At 41.5% G+C, this 22609-nt stretch overlaps 1 protein-coding gene across 12 annotated transcripts in view; it reads right to left on the reverse strand.

The window, feature by feature from the left end:
• DYNC1I1 (dynein cytoplasmic 1 intermediate chain 1) overlaps positions 1–22397 on the reverse strand; it is a 331611-nt gene extending 309214 nt beyond the window's left edge. For all 12 annotated transcript variants that reach the window (XM_078342739.1, XM_078342738.1, XM_003733588.5 and 9 more), the window contains exon 1: positions 22178–22397. The gene's annotated coding sequence lies outside the window, so the exon portion shown is untranslated. The remainder of the gene's footprint in view (positions 1–22177) is intronic.
• Between the last annotated feature and the right edge of the window lie 212 nt (positions 22398–22609).

Here is a 22609-nt window from a genome sequence, read left to right on the forward strand (position 1 = left end):
TCTCCCCGACCCCACCCCCCACATACACACACACACACACACACACACAAATGGGCTTTAGCCTGGTTGTAAAGTGAACTAAGATAGTTGTTAATGAACTGCAGAGTTCTGTTTGTGTGAGTTTTTTATCCCTTTGTCCTAATTTTGCTGTAGTCTGCTGCTTTTTGGTCTTAATTATATTTAATTTTACAAAAGAAAACAAAGAGTGATTTTTACAGACCCCAATTATACCTAGTAGACTTCTTCATATCAATGAGGAGTTTGCAAGCCATCATCTTTGTTCACAAAGGCATTTTCAATTCATCTTATTTTTTAAAATTTAACTTTTATTTTAAATTCAGGGGTACATGTGCAGATTTGTTATGTAGGCAAACTTGTGCCATGGGGGTTTGTTGTATGGATTATTTTATCACCCAGGTATTATGCCTAGTTCCCACTAGTTACTTTTCTTGAGCCTCTCCCTCCTCCCACCATCCAGCCTTCAAAAGGCCCCAGTGTGTTGTTCCCCTCTATGCATCTATTTGTTCTCATCATTTAGCTCCCACTTACAAGTGAGAACATCTGGTATTTGGTTTTCCATTCCTGAGTTAGTTTGTTAAAGATAATGGCCTCCAGCTCCATCCATGTTTCTGCAAAGGACATGATCTCATCTTTTTTATGGCTGCATCATATTTTATGGCATATATATATCACATTTTCTTTAACCAGTCTACCATTGATGAGCATTTAGGTAGATTCCCTGTCTTTGCCATTGTGAATAGTATTAGTAGACTGCTTTAATAATTACAATTATACATGTTCATTTCAAAACAAGAACTTCAAAGATTATATAATCCAGTATCAGCATTTTACCCATAAATGGGAGATATAGTCATACATATTTACAATCATTAAATGGAAGAGTTAAAATGGAAATGTGCAACTTCCTCCTTCTTGGACACTTTCATTAAATAATGCTTTCCTTCCAGTGTTTACTTATTCAAAATTTTACTAATTTTTTTTTCTTATTTTTTTATTGCATTTTAGGTTTTGGGGTACATGTGCAGAGCATGCAATACAGTTGCATAGGTACACACATGGCAGTGTGTTCTGTTTGCTTTCACCCCTTCACCCACATTTGACGTTTCTCCCCAGGCTATCCCTCCCCAACTCCCCCTCCCACTGGCCCTCCCCTTTTCCCCCCAGTAGAATCTGGAGAACATCATTCTCAGCAAACTGACACAAGAACAGAAAATGAAACACCACATATTCTCACTCATAGGTGGGTGATGAAAAATGAGAACACATGGACACAGAAAGGGGAGTACTAAATTTTACTAATTTTAATCCAAAGAAAGCTCTTAAACAAAAAGTTGTTATGATGGATGCTGATCAGTCTACTTCTGGTCCTATCTTGCTATCCCTCTGTATCACCACCTGGTGGCATCACATGTAAAATGCATGAGATCGCTAAAACTGGAAGAAAAAGCTTTGCTTCTGAAATTCCCAGCCACCTCATCAAAGTCAATAGTGGGCAGTCCCAAGGATGGCAAGAGTTTCATGTACATAGGAAGGACCTTTTTTGTATCAGTAGAGAACTACTATTTTGGTGGAAAAACAATCTCAATACATACGCACAGTTGAAACATTTATGTTGATTTTTTCTAGGTTCCTCACAATTTTATTCATATTGGGTAAATTCTTGACTGGGAAATTCAGAAATGTTTCTAAAATTAAACCTTTAGTATCACTCTAACTGAATTTGTGAGATATATTTAAGGTTGTTATGTCTACACATTGTCTCTAGTCCTATTTTCACTGTTTTATGATTCTGAGCTACCCAAATTGTACTACTTAAACTGTAACTTCAGCACTGGCAATTGTAGCACATTAAACAGGAGAGGCTCTCAAGCCTTCAGCACAGAGGCCCATTATGCTAGAGAGAAAAATCAATCCATAGGGTATCTGCCCTCTCATCTAGTTAACAGAGTAGAGATGAGAGCTCTTAAATCTTAAAGGACTCAAAGCCATTGTCATCTTTGCCAAAAAGTTTGGAAAATTTTTGTTTTATTTCTGACCCCTATGGTGGATTCCACCAATTCAGAGATTTAATATGCTTCTCTTTGGAAAGGGAACTGTTCCTCAATTAAGAGAATCAGCCACTCATTTCTTAGAGTATCTTCCTTCAAGAAACACTCAGATGTTATCAAGAGTCCTTAGGAAATGAGAATCTCAAGTAGAATCCTTGAAAGAGTATAAAACTAAAGATGGAACAGTTTGGACAACTAGAGAGCAGTATTTTGGAATTGGGTCACTGCGAATTAGGGCAGAAGAGGAACCGGAAAACAAAATCAGAAGAAAGGAGATGGGAGCCCTCTGAGGACTGTCACAAGGATAACTACATGAAGAAAGAAGTGAGGACTTGCAACAGAATCACCAGGAAACACACAACCTTGGGTCAAAACAGATAGGAAAGATGAATCATCTACTTAGTTCAGGTATCAAGTAAAAAAGCTAAACTAAGAAAGGTACCACAACTGCACTTTATGTAAAAGGAAATTATGCATCTGTGCACCTAGAGGCTCTAAAGCATTCAGTGACTAGAAAGGAGCTCCTCCATCTCAAGAGGCACTCCCAAGGAGCACATGGGAAGAGGTGGCTCCTCCATAGAACATCACACAGCTTCCTTTGGAACTTACATGGTGGCTCCTCATCATCACATTGGGCACATGGTAGGCACTGAGTAAACACTGGCTATTACATAAATGGGTTAAAGATGGCCCCTGGTCATTGGTCCCTATGCTATTTACTTCTCATAGCAGGCTGGGATCATTAGCTCATAATCCACCAGCACAAAACACAAATTCTCATACATCCAATTGCTTAAAATAGAGTTCAAATAAGCATATTTTTAGCAATTTAGAGCCTGCCTGCAACCAACATCTGCTAGCCATAGATAAGACAAACCCTGTGGCTATAGAAATAATTCTAAACTGTTGTTGCCCTTCGGAACTCTCTGACACAGAGACTCCCCACCTTGCTGCTGAGCAACATCACCTAGACCCATAGACCCCATCTTCCAATCCTTTCTCCCCTGATAGTTCCCTTGTCCTCTTCCACTCCTAGGTGGTGGCCTCATGCTGCTGTTGTTGGGAGGTCTGCTGTGAGGGACTTCCTCTCATGCAGTCATATCCAAGCACCATCCAATAAAGCTGTTTAGCAATGCTGCCATCTTGTCTTTTCCTTGATCAGACCCCAAATCCTCAAACTCACCACACCCCACAACCAATTTTCAAGTCCTCCCAATTTGACCACCTAATATTTCCCAGTCTGCCCTCTTTGATCCATATCCTTTCACATTGCATGAGGTCAGTCTTCATCATTGCCTCTGACAATTGCAATACTCTCTTAACTCATCTTCCTGTGTTAACCTTGTTCCCTGATGATACATCCTCCACACAGTATCAGGGTGAGCTTTCCATCACCCAAAACTGATGGATACACTCCATATTGTCCATATTTCCACTAAAATTTTGAGAGCTTTCTAATCATCAATAAATTGACTCAGATACTATGCTTTTAAATGACCAAAATTAGAGAAGTTATTCCTCATTATGCAACAAACCTATTCCCATAGTGTTTGGTGGGACAGTCACTCATTAGTTTCACTCATTAGTACAAATGTGCAACAAACACATACTCCTAACACTGCCTCATCCATTCAACTCTTTTACTAAGTCACTACCATTATATATCCATTAATATAATTTATCCTGCCTAATTTATATTTTTAATCTGTTTTCTGACTCTAAAAGGATTATTTAGCAAAATCCATTAATTTATAATTGATAGTCTCTGTTGTTTATCTCAACCAAGAAGTTCAACGGTCTTGAATTTATTGCCCCAAATTCCTTGAGGATCAATTATCATGTTGATAGTTGGGCTTTCTCTTTAACAGTGATGTAAAAATAATCTATGCTTTAGAACAGAGCCATCTATTGTGCTTGGAGCTGTTTTTTCTGAGTTGCTAAGATGATAAATGAACATGTCTAAAATTAAACTACTCTCAGGTAACCTGGCAGACTGATCTTTAAAATAACTGATAACAAGCACATCTTTAGAGACGACTAGCTTTAGCTTAGACTCTGAGTCCTTCACCTGATGTATTATAAAGAAACCAGATTATCTGTGCAACAAAGTTAAATGAAGACAGTACGAGCTGGTAGGTCTGCCTGAAGTGGGCACTCCCTGGATAGAGGATGCAGGCAAATTCAAGCCACCCATCTGTTCTTGCAGCCACAAGTGAGCACAAATTTAAACTATCAGATTAAAGGAAATTTAAGTCAAGATACATTAATCACAATGAAGAAAGGAATAATTTTAATTTAAATAACTAATTTAAACATTATTTAATTCATATAATAAAGTAAAATTAGATTTTCCTGAAATAAATCAGCATACACATTCTCAGAAAAAATTAATGCATTCTAATCCTCTAAAACCATTTAAGATTATCTCCACATCTTAATACCACTTAATTCCCTCTCAAATTTATTTACCAAATACTCATGAATTTTTAATTAAGCTCACCTAATTTTAAGGACCACCAATCCCTGCTGGTGTCATGATGAGTGAAAAGGCACATGCAGAGAAGAGGCCTCTAGGGTAATACTCTATCCTCACAACCAAAGCAAACCACTTTGGCATGTGAAGATCCAGGATTCAAACCCAAGTCTCCACAGCACATGCTCTTAACCACTGCATACGCCCATAGTTTTAAGTTTTTTGCATCTTCTCTTGCCCCACTCTGTTGGTCATACCATCTCTATTGATTTATTCTACTTCTCTTGTATTCTTTCTTCATAATAGTCACCCAGTTTATGTCAGCAGTTTTCCTTCTAATGTTTGCTCAACAGATGATAAAGAATATGACAGATGAGGAAAACACAGAGTTACTAAAGATTCCATAAGTCAATGTAGTCTGTGGTTACCACCTTGCTCATAAGAAAGCAGTGAAAGGCTTCCAAAGAGTAAGTGACTCAACAAACCATCATGGAGGAAGACCAGACCTGAGGAAGGCACAGTTGAGTGGTGCATCCCAGGCAGAGGGGAAGTATGGACAAAGGTGGGAGGTAAAAAAGAATGACTAGTCTGTGGGACAAGTAATGGGATATGGATGGAACACTGAGAACAAAACAGGTGGGGGAAGATGAGAATGGAGACAGAGATCAGATTCCAAAGGTTGAGTGACCAACCATCTTAGTTTGCACAGAAATAAAGGGGTATACAGGACAAAGGATGTATAGTGCTAGAACCAGGAAAGTCCCAAGCAAATCTGGCCAAGTTGGTCACCCTATAGCCAAAGGTTGGCTATGCCATGCTTTAAAGGGGTATGAAATTCTCTGTATGTAGGAGGGAAACACATAAGGATTTGAGCCAGCACAAGACCAGTAATTAATTCCTAGGGTGTAATTCACAGTACACCAGCCTTTTAAAACATGGGTTGCAACCCACCAGTGAGTTACAAAATCAAGTCAGTGGTCATCACAGCCATTTCTGTGATGTAACAGATTAGAATTATTAGAATGCACTGCACATGGTAAGAAACTTGTTTTGGACACATGCATATACATGTACTGTTACCTACCCAATATTATTTATTATTGTTAGTTGCAGCTAAACTTTTGAAATATATTGGGCTACATCAATTCTTAAACTGAAAAATTTTTAATTCTAAATTTATCTCTACCTTTATCCTTTCTCAGTCAACATTTTGCATGTCATGACACTCACAGATCATGATGAGATTTGCACAGTATGTTAGGGTGAACAAAGAAAGCTGTTCACTACCACAAGAGATTGACCAGGCTCTGACTACCCTGAGCACCAAGAAATTAATACTGGGTACACATGGAACCTGTCATCCATTTACAGAGCACTGGCAGGAAGCTCTATCACAGAATGACCAAAGCAAACTCCACTCTATTTGTTTAAATCTACCAGACAATTAAAGCAAAAAAACATAAAATAAGTCCCTCAATACTCCAAGGTACAAGCACATCAAAGTGGGTATTCTCAAAAGATTAACCAACTTTTCCAGCTACCTTAGTATGCAGATAACAGTGAAGAAAATCAATACTGCCAGAAATGCAGGACCATCACATATTCCCCACAGACTATGTCAACACAAATGCTGAATGTTGCTCTAGGATTCTGATATTTGCTATTTGCCCCATCAGCACAACCTTTATATTCCTTTTAGAAAGCAAATACCCATCTGAAAAGCTTGGCTGCAAATCCCCTATCCTGGCCCAGCACACAACATTTTGTACACGAATGGATAACTCAGTGGTATGAAGCAGCATTCAGAACAGATTTCTCAACCAGTCCTAAAAGGCTTAAACCCTTCTGATATTCATGAGTATTTTTAAAAATTCAAGACTTTTAAAAAAATGTAACTAGAGTTGGTTTCAACCATCTGTCACTTTAAGTGAAAATAGGATGCAGGCATGTATACATTAGCTTTTAAAGAAAACCAATTCTGGCAGAAAGAATTAAAACGGAGGAAGACTTATATCTCAATTTTCAAGGCATGCAAAGGAGTCACAAAATATTCAAAGTAAGTAGTAATTTACATGAATACATCTATTTCCTTTTCTACCTGTCAGGTTGCCCCATATTCCAGAACATTCCTTGATTAAACGTTACTGCAATTATACCTTTCCCACCCAATCACAGCCTTGGGAAGTAGCAGAGGGGAGACATAAAAGTGATTTCTCCACCATCACACAATTAGTGGTAGTCAACTGCAAAAGCTATTACAATAGAAGAAGAACAGAGTACTAAATCATACAAAAAAGGGCACGAAATTTTCAGGTTTTCCTCAGTATGTGCAGGGAAAAGGCCCCCTGACCAAGTGACATCGCCCTTCCTGTGTGTCTGGCAGGAGAGTCACCTTAATGGTGCCAGCATGCCACCTTGAAGCACTAGCTGTGACAACTGCTCCCTGGACTCTGGCTTCATGTGCATCCAGCCTTTGATCTTCCCCACTTCAGTCAAAGGCAACTAATTCCAGCTACTCAGGCCAAACATCTTAGAGCCATCTCTGATTTCTCTTTTCATCAAACTCCACATCCAATCTATCAGCAAATTATCTCTTCCTTCTAAACATTTCCAGAATCTGTCCACTTTTCACCACCTCCCCTGCTGTTGCCCTGTCCAAGCCACCATCATCTGCCATTCATATTACTGCAAAAGCCCCCTAACGGGTCTCCTCATTTCTAGCTTTGCACCCCCCATTCCCTTGCAGCCCATTCCCACAGAGCTGCTAGAGTAATTCATTAAAACACAAGTCAAGTCATATCACTTCTCTGGAAAAAGTTCTCCAATGGCTCCCATTTCAGAGTAAAGGCCAAATTTCTTATAAAGGCCTTCATGGCTCTATACAGCACAACCCTATTACTTTCCTGATGTTATTCCAAACATGCTGGCCTCCTAACTGTTCCTCAAATATACCAGGTACACACCCACCTCAGGGTCTTTGCATCTCCTATTCCCTCTGCCTGTTACACATTTTCCCCTACATATCTGAATGGTTTGCTTCTTCAAGACTTAGTCTAAATTTCATCTCATTGAGGCCTTACCTGATCATTCTATTTAAAATAGGACACTATTCCCCACCCACTGTCCCAGCATTGCTGTCTCTTCTGCTGCCTTAAGTTTTTCTTCATCACATATATTAGACTTAATGTTTAAGTATTTTTTGTTGTTTGTCTCTTCTTTTAGAGGTTAAGCTCCAATGAAGGCATAGATTTTGTCCATATTGTTCACTGGTGTATTGTCAATACTTAGGATAGTGACTAGTCAGAGTGGATAATCAATATTTGCTTAATGCATCAACAAATTTGGCTTCAAAAAATGTGTCTGAGTGAACTCTTTTCCCTGTTCCTAGCCTTATGTTCTATAAAAAGTGTCAAAGCTCCGTTGGCTTTAGGATTCCCCTAGATCTATTTCTCCACCCTCCCTCTCAGCCCTTTTGCTTTGTTTAGGTGTCCTCAACTGCCATAGTATTGCCACACTTAGATTCTGCCTCCCTTCGCAGCCCTTTTGAATGTATTAACATAATTGGACCACCTTCCCGTGTTACCTCTGGACTCAGCCTTTAAGATTATCCTTAATAACCTCACTCTAGTTCTGTCCAAGCCATGCATAGCTCAAATGAAGGGCCCAGAAACTCAAGTTCTCAGAAGAGTTCAGAATACTGACCTGTAAGCAAAGGCACTGTGATCCAAAGGGAAGTTAGATTTCTCCTGGCAAAGTTAGTAAGTTGGCATTTTATGTTGGTGACCTAATATACAACATATACTTACATTGGGTTGCATGTTTGCCTATCACTAAGTTGCTAGAGAATGTGAGCTACCTAAAAACAGTCTAGACTCTCAAAACTAAGATTTATACCGTAATCCTGCCCATAGCTAACTGCTGGCCCTGATCAGCTACAATATGATAGCTGACTACAGGTGTGTCACTGGTTTATTTTCAGCACATGAGCATGTACCCACACATGTCCATATACAGTCACATAACCTCAAATTCCTCTGGTAGATCATAGCACACTTCTCCCCACTGCTCCAGTCCTTCCTGCAGTGACTCTTTGCAGGAATGGAGTGGCGGGGCCAATGGGAAGGAGGCTGGGATGATTTACCTTGATGTAAGGAAATGGGAGACTCCCTTGGGTTTCTGAGCAAGATCCTCCATCTGTTTCTAAATCAGGGAGAAGCACATTAATCAACCAAAATTTTTAATTTGCAAGGACTCAAGAAGCCCAAGTAGTTGGCTCCACGATGCTAAATTTATCTTTATGTTAATTCAGTATAATGAGTCTTTTTACTGAGCCCGTACGAAGCACACAGTGATGTCCTGGGTATCATGGGGCTCACACAAATGATCAATATAGAGTCTGTCTCAAAAAGAACATAATATGGGAGGGTCTTAAAACACAAACAACATTTCAGGGGAGATGGGATACATACATGATGAAGTTATAATATACTAAGGAGTGCTTGCAGGAACTAGAGCACAGAGGGGGATTCCTAAAGGAGGATGAGTGAGAACCAGACACTGACATGCAGGTAGGATGGGAACTGGGGACCGTTTCCTACGGAAGGAGAACTGCAGCAGTGGCTGATGCTTGGGGAATAGCACAGTTCAACAGGATTGTAGCATATGGTCAAATGGGGTTGAGGTGCCACAGGCACAATGGAGAACAAGTTAGAAAGGGGAACGTTTGGTCCCACACTCTCAGGCTATAACTGACCCAGGGCTATTTTTTTCTGCCCTTTGGTCCTGCCCTGCCTCAGAAGAAAGTTATTTATTTTTAGAACATGTAAGACTCTTGAAAAAACATCAAGAATTTCCATGTTACACCCATTCAGTCTATTCAAATGTGTTAATCAAGGCAAACTACTGGAATTAACACTTTTCTTACATGTCACACTTTTGCTATATAGAATGAAAGAGTGAGAAATTCAGTGTTCAAAATAGAACACCTTAGCATTTGCAATACATACATTCTTTGCATAAGATAAGCTTTCAGGATGAGAACTCTATCCCCCTAGCAATCTCTCCATTTTCTGTTCCTCATACTGTAAAATATATAAATATGTATACATATACCTATATGGTATTTGGGGGTTTCTGGCATATACCTTTGAAATGACATATTTGTCTGGCCTCTATTTTTGGGCAAGAGGATCAAACTATAAAAATTATCAGAGTATATTAGGAAATTACTGAATGAATGAAGGATTCAGTGAAAGAATGAGCCATCAAATGCATGGTGGGTTGGCCAATTTGGAATTAAGTTGGCAATATTTCTTGGTGTGTGTGTGTACGTGTTTGTTTGTTTGTTTGTTTGTTTGTTTGTTTGTTTGTTTGTTTGTTTCAGACAGAGTCTCACTCTGTCACCCAGGCTGGAGGGCAGTGGTTCGACCTCGGCTTAGTGTGACCTTTGCCTCCCAGGCTCAAGTGATCCTCCCATCTCAGCCTCCTGATTAGTTGGAACTGCAGACATGCACCACCATGCCTGGCTAATTTTTTATTTTTTGGTAGAGACGGTTTTACCATGTTGTCCAGACTGGTCTCAAGCTCCTGAGTTCAAGCAACCTACCTGCCTCGGCTTCGGATTACAGGCATGAGCCACTGCTCCAGACCTCTTATTTGTTTTTAATGGTTGTCACAAGCGGTTAAACTCCCTGAAGTTGCTACAGCATTTCCATTGTCTGGCAGGAGGAACTTATAAATGTTTGTTGAAGGCAAAAATGAATAAATGTTACAATTTAAACAGTCCCATGGGAAAGGAAGTAGATAAAAGTTGCTACATTTTCCCACTTTGGCACCTGCCCCCTTTTTTATGCTGACCCCAAGTGAACGGCAGAACCTGGCGGAAAGAAAGAATAATACAAAGTTCTGTCTCACTACAAAGTATCAGAGATTCCTAAAATTTGAGAAAAATTATGTAGAAATTACCAGAGCCTCTCTGACCACTCACTGATAAGTCTCTTCACAGACAATGTTCACAGGAGGTGACATGCTTGAACTTCTCTAGGCACTGGGAACTCATTATCTCACAGACAGCCCAACCCATTATTTGAACAGCTTGAAACATCAAAGGTTCTCTATTACATGGATATTAACTCTGTTTTTCACAAGAAGTTTGGGCTACAGCAGATAAGTATCCTGATAACTATTTGCCAAAGACAGAGTCTTTACGCCCACCCCTTCACTGGCTTACAGTACACAAGCTCTGCAGCATCACCTCAAATTGCCCCAACTTTGCATTCAAGGAGTGGGTGGGGTGGTAAAGAAGAAACAGAGGAGAGAGAAGGTGAGCATCTACCAAGATGAGCCTCACAGCCTCCCCTCCATCATACCCAGACCCTAGCTCACCAATCCTTTGCTATGGCACTGGGCCCAAGCACAAGGACATTATAACGTTCTGGAATCAAACAAGCAGAATGCCTCCATGATTCAGTCACAGTTAAATTATACCACATTAAAATTTAATGTGATATGACTTTGGCGTTCTGGGGTGAGAATAGGGGAGCTAGGAAATGTACCTTCAATAGACCTGAATTATCAGATCTATCAGAATAGAAGCCAGATTGATACTCTAGAGCTCTCTAGACTATGTGGTTGCCTCTCAGACCACGGAAAATACTGACTGAACATCTCACCCTGAAACACTCCACACAATCCTAATTCAGGAAGGCAAGTCTTCCAGAATCCCAGGAATTACTAAGCCCACATCCATTTGGGGCCCAGATGCCCAAAGGGTGGTACGTTTTGGGAAGTCCATGTTTGTACTAAGCACATCAGAATGATTCAAGGGAAAAAATCAAATCCTGTAAGAAATAAAAAATTAAGTGGGATTTATTCTTTCAAACCACAGCACAACACTAGGAAATGGATACTATTACTGTGAATCCTGTTTTACAGATAAAGAAAATTACCTATAGGCAAGCAAAGTAACTTGTCAAGTTACTTTGCATAGTTAGTAAGTGGTGAAACTCAGCTGTGAACCTTATTTCCAGAGACCATGCTCCCATCCTGCTTCTTAACCATAATCATTTTCATTTTCTCTGTGATCAAATCAGGTCCAAGAACAAAAGAGGAGGATGAAGATAAAACATTAATTGAAATGTTTTTGTATAGATGACACCGATGTCTGGTCAGTCTGCAAATTGAAAGAAGTGATTATTCACTTAATTATTAATCACTGCCCTTCTTTGAATCCCCATGGTACTTTGTTACATCTCTGAGGCATTTATCCCATTTTAGCATATGTGATAACCATTTGATATGTGATAACATATAACCATGTTGCAGGTAATAAATTGTTCTACTGTTCCCCCATTAGACACTAGCCCTATGAGCTGTACCTTCTTCATTTTCACATGCCCACCAAGCACTCAGTCTTACTCATGGCTGGCATTCCATAAGTTCTAAATGAATATTCTTGACTAGAACTGAACAACCACTGAAGGAAGCTAATTTTCACCCCACATGTATCTTTTTTATTCATTGACAGTAAAATGTATATTTGTAAGCTCAGTTTTCTGGGAACCTGTTATTCCTTATGATGCTAAAATCATGCAAATGCATTTTATATTTTAATGTGCATTTATTCAAGCATTAGTGATACGAACAGGAGGCAAGAAAATACTGGGTAGAAGAGGGTGGTTCCCCAGCAAAGGCTTCACTCTCAGGCCTGGAAACCCATGGCCCTAAATGGGAACCAGCATTCCTGCTTTCGTGCCCAAATGTCACCTTTTCTAAAACCACTCTGGCCTGCCACATCCCCAACCTGCACCCATAAAAACTCCAAACCGCAGGCTCCACAAGCAGAAGAGCAGCAGACTGGCAGAAAGGCACAGCAGAGAAGGAAAGAAGAGAAGGAGCATCTGAACGTGGAGAGGAGTTTTGCTGGGGATGGGCAGAGAGGTGATTGGCCATAGGATGGCTGAACTCGAGAGGAAGATCATCTTCCCACTCCATCCCCTTTCAAGCTACTACTCAATAAAACCACTGCTTTCACCATCCTTCAACTCCATGTGTGACATGATTCTTCCTGATGCTGGAAAAAGATGCAGGTACCAAAAAGGCAAAGTGTAAAAGGCTGTCACTCTGACTCTCCATTGAGCTGGTTTAGTACTCAGCCATCCAAGGACAACTGCTAAAAGAGCATTAACTGTAACATATCCCTAGATGCTACCATTGGGCTGGGGCCCAAAAGTGCATGTCCTAGCTCCTGCGCCTGCCTGTCTGCATGCTCCCCCTCCCATAACATATTTGAGCATGCATTGGCTGGGCAAATAAGCAACACCCCTATCTCAAGTCCCGCAAAGGGCTCAGGGAACTCTCCCAATTCACTTGTAGAGTTGGATGCTGAAACCAACCACTGAAAACATATGTAGTTACGTATCAGTCAGTGTTGCTATGGGTACCTCTTAGAGACTATAGTTATTAGCAGAAATAGGCAAATCTCATGTAAGCCCCTCCCTTCCACAGTCATTTGCATTTATTATGAAAATTCCAGTTCCCCTACCATGGGACTACACTTAAGGACCCCACTGCAGTCAGGCATGGCCATATAACTTATTTTGGCTAATGAACTGTGAATGAGGTGCATATGTCACTTCCAGGAGTTTTAATATCCAGTATGCGATTTACCACAGGGATTGCAGAAGTTTGTATCAAGATGAAGCCTCATACAGCATGGGCCTCTGAGTGAATATGGTGAACAGAGCCCCTTGTTGACCCATTCTGGACATGCAACGTGGCCAAGAAAAATCTTTTGTTGTGTTACTCCACTGAGGTTTGGGAGTTATTTGTTATTGGATCACTACATAGCCTAGCCTAATCAAATTCACTCCAGTGAGTCAGAAATCTGGTTACTTTTCACCGTCCTTGACAGTGCTGACATCTTCTGGCACCCCTCCTTTGCCATCCCCATCTTAAAGCACTGTGGAATGCCTCATGAGGAGCATGTAAAGAATAAGTACTAAATGTCATTATTAACCACACAGTCTCCAGAGCATGTCCCCTGGTTAAAGCTACTTTCTGTGTTTTCCTCCAGAGAGTTTAGAAAACACTTTTTCCATGTGCTGCCCAGATGTGCCTTTCCAGCATTTGGGAAGGTAGTGGTGGTATTGACAATGTTAGAGGGTGATGTTTCTAGTACCCTGACCCATCATCAAAAGTAAACTTTTGCCCAATTTACTGAGAAAAATGGCTGAGTCTGGGCAGACTATACCAGGGAAAGGGAATACTAGAGTATATCTTCCTCCTCGACAACAGTTTTGTAACCCAACTTTTTTACCGACTTTAAAGTCTCTAATTTATTGCCTTAGAATTTGCTGAACTCACATTTCTTCATTTTTAAAAACAAGGGATTCTCAAGGGAAATAAGCATAGTTTCCCCAGCTTTAAAGTCTCTGGCCCAAGATATGGGATTTCACCCTTGCTTGATATGCCGATTACTTTCCAGCAGCATTTGACAAATATTAAAAAGTTTAAAATAGGAAGCAAGAAAATGTGTAAATATTCAAAACCCTAAATCTGGCCTTTTACAATGTCCCTGGGTGGTCCATATTTGCATTGAGCGATTTAGTTTGGCATTTTAACTTATGTAAATAGATTCTCATTTTCCTCTGAGTCTGAATGCATTCAAAGAGGGAGGATTCTCTTTCCAAATCAGCTGTAACCTATACCTTCTGAAAGTGAACAAAGTCACACTTTTCAAGGAAACAGACAGAGAAGGTCTTTTTTTGTTGTTATTCTTTCTTCCACAAAATACACACCAATTCCCACAACCTCTTGCTATATTGATACTAATGGGCAGATGGTGAAACAGGAGACACACAGTCATTTTAAAAGGGGACACTGTGTCAAAACACTCATTCCCCACAGGGCCTGCTTCCCTTTCCATCATCCAACTCCACCAACTGACATTCCACAAGTTGGTTCTGAGACAGAGTCTCAGGGTCATCCCCTGCACTAAGGCTCACTTTAACGTTCAACAACTTAATAAACATTTAACGGCTTCCATATGGTGTGCTGTAGATCTAAAACTGCGTTAGGAGAGGACTTCATTCCATTTCAATTAGTAAAGTTTTCATCTTGTCAAAGAAATGGGTACTATTTCAGGTCAGAGCAGACAATCTAGCATGTATTCTAAAAGGGAAAGTGATTGTAGTCAAAGGATGTATAATGTTGTGTAATTTATTCATTAGAGTGAATACATATTTCATTTATTCAATGAAAATATACTCATTACTTGGCTTCACTCTGGACATTAGAGTGAAATATAAATCTGATAACGAATTAAAATGTCCCTTCTACCAGAAAGAAGCCAAGGTACTGGACTGCTCAGTGGACAGTGTCAGATCAAAGCCAGACCAAATGGATTAGCCTAAAGGGTTCAAAAAGGAGAACCTGAGATTCAAACCATGCTGCCTGTCACTTCTAGAATAAAATACTGTCCTCCTCAAGACTCCCCTTCCCCCAGCAGAAATGCTCAGCATGATCCTGATTCAGGAAGGCACGGCTTCCAGGATTCTAGGCAATACCAAGCACACATTCATATTGGGCACAGACACACAATGGGTGGTACATTTCAGGAAGTGAATGTTTTTACCAAACACATTAAAATGCTCCAAGGAGAAAAATGACTCAATCTGATAAGAAAAGGAAAATTAAGTAGGATTTATTCTAGCTAATATTTCAGGTCAACAAAAGCTTGTTGAGTATTCACCATGTGCAAGATTGTCTGCTGGAAGACACAGTGACGTCTGAAAGCCTAAAGTCTAGGAGAAAGACGTATGTAAATGAGTAAATTTAAATCAAGACAATTTTTTGTTTTTTAAAAAAAACAAAGCATACCTTTGATTCAAAGGAAGGCAAGATCACACACATCTCAGAGAAACTAGAGAGTGATATAATTGCTGTTTGATAATAAAAACAATCATCTGTGGATTTAGCATGTGCCACATACTGGGTCCTGTACACTCACTGTCTGCAATCCTCACAATAACTTTGCAAGCCAGGCATCATTGTCCCCATTTTACAGATGAAGAAACTGAGGCTCACATAGGCAGTAAATGAGATATTTGAACCTCTTCTTCTCATTACTTTATGCTGCCTCTTAGATGTTGTGCTTTTACTATCTTATAAAGACCAAAAAAAATTGACTTAAATTATTAAACAGGGAAGATTTCAATGAGAAAACTAGAACTTCTAAAGCAGAGTCATAACCTTGGCATCACCAACATGCTGGGTCAGATAATTCTTTGTTGTGGAAGCCATCTTGTGCTTTGTGAGATATTCAGCAGCAGTCCCCCACTCCACCCACTAGATGCCAGTAGTCACCCCTTCTCCCCAATTGAGATAATTAAAAAATGTCTCCAGACATTGCCAAATGTCCCCTGGAGAAGACAATTGCTCTTGGCTAAGAACCACTGATCTAAAAACTTGCTGGGGCCAGGTGCAGTGACTCATGTCTGTAATCCCAACACTTAGGAGGCTAAGGCAGGAGGACTTCTGGAAGCCAAAAGTTTAAGACTAGCCTGGGCAAACAGCAAGACTCCATCCCTATGAAAAAAAAAGTTTTAACTTGTGTTGTGGTGGGACACACCTGTAGTCTCAGTTACTTGGAAGGATGAGTTGAGAGAAACGCTTGATCCCAGGAGTTGGAGTTGCAGTGAGTTATGATCATGCCACTATACTCCAGCCTAAGCCACAGAGTAAGACCCTATTTGTAAATAAACAAATAAAATTAAAAAGAAAAGAAAGTACTGGAATGAGCCCATCTTGTACTGAAAATCATTAAATAGAAGAAAGATGAAAGACAACTATCCATAGTCACCTCTACTTGAGAGCAGGAAATGGGACCAGCCTCTGTGCAGTTCCTTGTGGCCCTACCCACCTCTAATTTGAGTCCTATATACAAAAGGCAATTGGCCTGACTGCCAGTAGCTGTGCCACCCTGACCCATAACACACAGCACCTGTGCTAGATAAATGTGCAGTCTTCAAACTGGCATCTGCATAGCCCTGGCCTCCACAGAGGCTTTCTAAAGAGCCTGCAGGCAAGGGAAACGTTAATGACATTGATTTCCAAATCCGCAGCTTCTGTCTGTATGCTTTCCTAAAACTGTCTACCAAAGAATGTGCCCATGGTGTAGAATTATTCAGGGCCTCTTTTTCCATCTCCATTTTCACAAAATGCCTTCTGCCGTATTACCATTATAGACAAATATAAACTAAACAAACAAACAAAAAATCCCAGAAAATCCTAAATCTTACTGTGGTGCTTAACTGCAAGATATAAAAACATCCTTTTGTGAAAAGAGCTTCTTCACATACATTTTAAATTGAAGTTGGTATAGTATTTAGAGTTTAATTGGATTCAAAGAATGATGTCATGGTTTTATTTTTTAACTGTCAAAGTTTTCAACATTCTGAAAAAGCACTTTAATTGTGATCCTATAAATTTATAATGAAAAGCATTAGATGTAACATAAAATGTGTGGAGGTGAGGGAGCTGCAGAATTTTAAAAAATCCTTGAGGTATTATAGAAGAGAAAAGAAAATGTTGGAAGAGCACTGAGTTAAAGTATAATGAAGCACACTGGAACTGTTATCAGGCAGGTCTGTTGATCAAGAACAATCATCCTCTATAGTGCCTGAGATTCATTACTTTTATTATGAAGGCCCCCAACTCTGACCAAAATTTCTGCCTTGTGTGTTTGCCATTAGATGTTCTGTAGCCCCACAATGAAACAGTGGGTTGTTCTATGCAAACATAGCAAGAACATAGGTAAGCAGAAAACTGTTAGGGCTGAAGTAATAATTTGGAAGCAAGAACAGCTGTTAAGAGGATTTCAAGACTGATATGAACTGAAAACTAAAGAGCACATAAGTCATCTGGTAAGCAGTGGCCCTTCTAGGATTTCGGAGCAAGTCAGTGTTCCAGATCGTGACACAGCCACTATATCAGGGAAGCCCCAGAGGACAGAGCAGCCTTAAAGTAAATTCAACTTTGCAATGAATAAAGTTTTGATTTGCAGTAACCCCCACAAGATAGTTTTCAGCCTGTGTTAGGTGGGGTCTGCTGTGCATTTGGTACTCGGCAAGACAACTGGCGACAGGGGAAGCAAACGTGTGGAGCTTCAACTCACATTACGGAAAGTAGGGCTTGCTCTTCTTCCACACTGGGAAACGTATAACTTGTTGCTGTTGTTCCTTTGATAACACTTTTAGGCTTTTCCTATCAATGTGTGAACATATTTCTTGAGGGACTCTCAGTCCTGGCGCAATAAAATGCTACACTAAACAATACTTTTTTTGGTATCCCACATAGACAGAGAAACAATGAGATATGGCAGGAAGAGAAGAAAGACCTTGGAATCAGGCTGACCTGCATTTCAAATCCAGCCCTTCACTATCTGGCCCCATATGGCCTTGACCAAGTGACTTAATCTCTTTGCGCATCTCCTTCTTTGTCAAAGAAAGAGAAAAACGTCCACCTTACGGGGATGTTGGGATGATTCAATGAACTAATACATCCATAAAGCACTGATTATGCACAGGGGAGGTCCTCAACGAATGACAAGCCGAGCTAGGACTGCCTGCCCTGCCTGGAGGCCTGACTCAGTTGCAGGCCTGACTCAGTGTCAGATGGTGTTTGCTGCATCTGCTACCTGGATCCTGGTGAAATGCCAAAAATGTCCTGATAGCCAAGAACATTTTATTTTTGGCTACCTCTGGTAGGAGAGTTTTGCTTTGTCTTCCATCCATCTCAGCAGAGTGACCGCTGCTCCTCTCTTCTTTTTTAATCAGCACATGTAAACCAGTGATTCTTCGTGTATTTTTAGTTATAAATATCCCCATTTCTTCCCTAGAAAACTACATATATGCACAAATGCATGAAAATTTGCATCAATTCTAGTGGGTTCAATGACCATCTGAAAACCATTCATATGCCTCCCTTTTACAGTATCTATGGACTTTTATTTAAGAAGGTTCCTTCAACAAAGAATCAGGGATGTTTTATGAAAATGTGAGCTCATGAGGATTAGTACCTAGTCAGTGGTATCTATGTTACAATGGAAACTTCACTCTGAGATTCTGGGGCCAGGCCTCAGGCAGAGAGGAATCAAGGAAAACAAGTCCAGGATATTGATGAAAAGTCTCTGTCAAGAGGAGTAATTTTTTTTTTTTTTTTAAAGACAGGGTCTTACTCTGTCACCCAGGCTGGAGTGCAGTGGTGCAATCTCATATCACTGCAATTTCTGCCTCCTGGGTTCAAGTGATTCTCCTTCCTCAGCCTCCTGAATAGCTGGGATTAAAGGCATGAGCCTCCAGGCTAGTCTTGAACTCCTGGCCTCAAGTGATTGACCTGCCTCAGTCTTCCAAAGTGCTGGGATTACAGATGTGAACTACTGTGCCCAGCCAAGAGGAATAACTTTGACATGGACCTGGTCAAGGGCTTATACATTGCAAAGAAGAAAAACAAGAGTTGAATTAATTTGAGTTAATTTTCAAAAAATGTCAACTCTAGAAGTTCCTCAGCCCAGCAAAGTTTCCAAAAGAATATGTGTTCTCACATGTTCTAGGGGATGTAGAAGCTGCACAGGTTTCTAGTAAAAGAGATCCCTGATTAAGGTAGCAACTACTTACACAGCATTTGAGATCCACAAAGCATAATGGGAAATTAGCTACTTTCATTAAGGAGACAAAACTAATGCCATATTTTATTTTAAGGAGCCATTGGTCTACATTGAATGTGCATATATTACTCACAGTTACCAATCAGCTGGCAAAAAAGTGTGGCTACACTTGTGGCGTTAAGGAAATAACAATGGATCACACTGACATTGGGCAGCAAACTTGAAGGAAACAGACATACACTGGCTTTTTTGTTGCTCACACAGCACAACAGACAAAATGAATGGGTTCTAGTTTCACAGTCTTGGGAGAGCCCTCATTTGAATCCTAGCTCTGCCATTTATTAAATGACCTTGAGTATGTCATTTAACTCATTTAATTATTTGTAAAATATGGACAACAGTGTCTACTTCATATGATTAATATAGGAATTAAAATGTGATAACAGAAGAACTTGGTATTCAATACATGAAAATTAACCAGTGTAATTGTTTTATAGTGTGGAAGACAGAGGTTAAAACTTCTGGCCTGGATTCAGACCTCCCAGATTCAAAACCTTCCTTGCTCAACTTAGTAGCTGAGCAAAAGTTACTCGACATCTTTGCGTCTTAGTTTTCTCATCTGTAAAACATGATTACAATATCTGCCTCTAAGATTTTTGTGATGTTTATACCTGTGAAAGTATTTTAAAATGCAATGCTGAGTAAAGTGCTCAATATATTTTAGCTATTGTTATCAATCTTTGTTTCATTTGGTGGAACAAGGTGTAGGGAGAATAAAGTAATGAAGGAATATATTTGTTTGAAACAGATTTTGAAACAGACGCATGTGACCTTTTCATGTGATGCTAGGTTTAACAACAAAGAAACTGGAGAAAATGACAACAGAGTGAAGCCTGTGCACACTGTCTGTATTAAGAGAGGTACCTAGATTTCAGATTTGGCATGCATTGCACAAGATCAGTCTACGTTGCTGTTTTGAGTAAGGACAGAGTAGCACCCTGGCTGGATCCTTGACTCAGCACTGTCATCAAGGGCAAGTCTCATTTATTAAATGTAGACTTGGGAAGGAGTGTTTTTGGAAGCAGAGGGATTGGGAAGAAAGATCCTAGAGGCTTCTTGAGACATAAAATATGGTGACTGAAATGCCAAGTGACTTCCTCTTACTCTCTTCGAAATTACAAACTAAAGACCATGGACCACTATTATAAGAACTCTTCCCCTTTCCTGTGGGTCAAGTTTATTTTCTCTGCCCATATCCCTACTGGTGATTTTACCTAAAGCTTTAACAAAAAAACAACCATGCATGCTTTAGGTAGGAAAGAGGGAGGAAAGGCTGCAAGCCATTCCCTCCTCCTCCAGAGGACTGGGCACTAGAGGCTGCAGCATCTCAGAGATCCAAAGGGAGAGGAAGCAAGTGCATTTATCTGAGTCCTGAGACAAGGAAGAAAAAGTAAAATGCTGAGGTGATGTGGGCCAAAAACAGGGCTAACAGCTTGACTGGCTGGAAGAGCCTGCATTTGACCCCCAACGGTATTCTAAAAAATTCCCAAGGATGGTGCTAGAAGGTTTTAAGAGGAATGGGTCTTGGAGCACTGGATCCTCAGACCTAAACAAATATTTAAGAGTTGGTTCCTATGAAGAAAACATTTGGGGCCTCAGTGGCAGAAGTTTCACATTTTATTTTATTGAGAAATATGATCAAAAGAGCTGAGTTTGGACCCTTTCTTCCACACCAAACCTTTTTGAACAACCTTGGCATTTTAAAAAATTAGAGGTAGTATTACATTCTCACCAGTACCCTCTGCTTGCAAGATGCCCTGACTGTTCCCTTTTCAAATTTAGTAACACTGATCAACGCATTTCTCTATAATTTCCACAATCAAAGTATGTACACAGGCTGTCACCCATGTCTGTGTTAATATCAGCCATGGCATGTCACCTGCAGTTGCCTGTGCCTTACTGTTAGCTATTCATTTTGCTAATCTGGAATGTTTGGAAGCAATTTTTCACAACTCTGAACTACAGGAAGTCTACAATGCCCACTTGAAGGGCATTCCAAGCAAGAAAATGGCTGGCTACTTGTTCCTGCCCCTTACCTAGGATTAGTAGAGGCCAGAATAACGAATACAGTCCATCTTCTGCATATCGTTGAGTCTCTGATTTCCTATGTAATTTCCTGTCCTGATCCTGGGCTTCTGTTTAATCTTATTAGCCAAGGTACAAGTCATGAGACTCCTGCACACTCAGTTCCCCTCAGCGCTGCCAGGATCACTGCACTTATGATGACGACGCACGGATTTATAATGCCAGAGCGATTCCGAGTGGGAGCTGGGGGAAGGAGAGCCAGGCGGCCGGGAAGGTGTTTACCAAAACAACATCCCCCAGCCATACTTTTTCGCAGCAGAGAGAAACTGGCATCTTCTTGAATAAGTGTTTAATTAATGCCCTGCTGGAAGTGCATTCGCTCCCTCCGACTTGCAGGGTAGTGACAGCATCTAAGAGCTTTGCAGACAGCTCGAAATGTAATCAAACAAGCATCCTTTCCCTTCCCTCTGCAGCTTCCCCCTCTCCTCCTGGGGTAGTCAGCCGGTGGCCCAGAGGGGTGCAGATTTCAATGCCGCTCACCCTCTGCTCCCCCGGGGAAGAACAAGGCGGGGCGCACTGGGACGCCACTCCCAGTCCACAAGGTGGGCGACCAGTTGGTGACACCACGACCCCTTCCTCCTCTGCCCCAGTCTCGGCTCTGGCGAGAGGGCGCTGCCGCTCGGGGGCTCTGGCCGCCTTCCGGCGCAGCGGAGCACGCAGGAGCTTGGGCAGGGGGCCACGGCAAGGGTCCGGCTGCGGCTGAGGGGCCTCAGCTCCAGCCTGGTCCCCGGCGCAGACGACACCGGGGTGGGGAGGGTTGAGGAAGGTTGGGGAGAGGTGCGGAGGCGGCGGTCTGGGGAGCGGCAACATCCCGCTTCTGTTTACCTGGACGCGCTCGGCAGCGGCGGAACTGGGCTCCCCGAGCCGGCGGCGGCTCCCGGGCGGCGGCAGCGTTGGCGCGGGCGGCTCCCGAAGGTGGCTGGGCCGGCGCGGGCAGGATGTGCTGTCTCACGCTGCGCCGGCCGCTCCGCTCGCGCTCCTACGGGAGCTATCACTTCCTCTCTTCCGGAGCCCGACACTGACAGCTCCCCGGAGCACCCAGTCTGCGGGGCTCGCCCCGCCCCCTTCCCACGCCCTCCACGCCCTCCACGCCCTCCACGCCCGCGCCCCTCCTGCGGGAGGGACGCCTCTCCGCGTCTACCGCGCGCAGTCTCTCCAGGAGGGAGGGGAGCTGGCCCTGAGGCTGGTGGCCAGCAGGGGCCCTGGAAAGGTCAATTCGTATATTCCTCTGCCGTCGGTAGGACTTAGACCTAAGTT

The sequence above is a fragment of the Callithrix jacchus genome, chromosome 11 (assembly GCF_049354715.1).
Source record: "Callithrix jacchus isolate 240 chromosome 11, calJac240_pri, whole genome shotgun sequence".
Classification (NCBI taxonomy): domain Eukaryota; kingdom Metazoa; phylum Chordata; class Mammalia; order Primates; family Cebidae; genus Callithrix; species Callithrix jacchus.